Here is a 1,856-nt window from a genome sequence, read left to right as displayed (position 1 = left end):
ATGGGGACATTGGGGTCATTGGGGCCAATGGGGCCAGTAGGGACTATGTGGGCTATGGGGCCCATGGAGGGTATTGGGGTCTATGGGGCCAATGGGGTCAATGGGGCCAATGGAGCCAATAAAGACTTTGGGGTCAATGGGGCCAATGGGGGGTTTAGGGCCAATGGGGACAGTAGGGACTATGTGGGATAGGGCCCATGAAGGGCATTGGGGTCTATGGGGCCAATGGGGATATGGTGATGTGGGTTATGGGGCACAGTGGGGATACGGGGATGTGGGGACATTGGGGACATGGGATATGGGGCACAGGGGGGATATGGGACCGTTGGGGATGTGGGGATGTGGGATATGGGGACATTGGGGACATGGGATGTGGGATATGGGGCACAGTGAGGATGTGAGGATATGGGGTATGGGGCCAATGGGGATATGGGGACATTGGGGACATGGGATATGGGGCACAGTGGGGATATGGGGCTGTGGGGACATTAGGGACATGGAGATATGGGGATGTGGGCTATGGGGACAGAAGGGCCCCAAGGAAGGACTGTGTCCCCATGGCCCCACATCCCCATGTCACCTCCCCCCCCTCCCGGCCCCCCAAGTGCCACTTCCCCTTTCAGTTCCCCTTTATGGGGCCGGAGTTGGGGGGTGGGGGGAGGATGTGGGGACAATGAGGGGGGCGGACATGGGGACATGGGAACAATGGGGACAATGGACACCCTATAGCCCCATAGACACCCCATAGACACCCCATAGCCCCATAGACACCCTATAGCCCCATAGACACCCTATAGCCCCATAAACACCCCATAGACACCCCATAGCCCCATAGACACCCTATAGCCCCATAGACACCCCATAGACACCTCATAGCCCCATAGACACCCTATAGCCCCACAGATACTCCATAGCCCCATAGACACCCCATAGACACTCCATAGCCCCATAGACACCCAATAGCCCCATAGACACCCTATAGCCCCATAGACACCCCATAGCGACATAGACACCCTATAGCCCCATAGACACCCCATAGCGACATAGACACCCCATAGCCCCATAGACACCCCATAGCGACATAGACACCCCATAGCCCCATAGACACTCCATAGCCCCATAGACACCCCATAGACACCCCATATCCCTATAGACACCCCATAGACACCCCATATCCCTATAGACACCCCATAGACACCCTATAGCCCCATAGACACCCCATAGACACTCCATAGCCCCATAGACATCCCGTAGCCCCATAGACACCCTATAGCCCCATAGAGACCCCATAGCTACATAGACACCCTATAGCCCCATAGACACCCTGTAGCCCCATAGACACCCTATAGACCCATAGACACCCCATAGACACCCCATAGCCCCATAGACACCCCATAGACATCCTATAGCCCCATAGACACCCCATAGCCCCATAGACATCCTATAGCCCCATAGACACCCGATAGCCCCATAGACACCCCATAGACATCCTATAGCCCCATAGACACCCTGTAGCCCCATAGACATCCTATAGCCCCATAGACACCCCATAGCCCCATAGACACCCCATAGACAGCCTATAGCCCCATAGACACCCCATAGCCCCATAGACACCCTATAGCCCCATAGACACCCCGTAGCCCCATAGCCATGGGGCCATTGGGGCCATGGGGCAGTGCCTATGGCTGGCCCTGTGGGGTGTGGCCCCATTGGGGTGTGCTCTAAGGAGGGGGAAGTGGGGCAGGGCGGCCCTATAGGGCGTTACCAGCCCCATAGGGTGTTACCGAACCCATAGGACTCACAGCACCATGAACTGGGGACGGGCAGGTGGGGGCAGGGGGGGTCATTGGGGTCTT

This window comes from Coturnix japonica, unplaced genomic scaffold (genome assembly GCF_001577835.2).
Source record: "Coturnix japonica isolate 7356 unplaced genomic scaffold, Coturnix japonica 2.1 chrUnrandom852, whole genome shotgun sequence".
In the NCBI taxonomy this organism is placed as follows: Eukaryota; Metazoa; Chordata; class Aves; order Galliformes; family Phasianidae; genus Coturnix; species Coturnix japonica.
Note: the sequence above shows the minus strand (reverse complement) of the source record.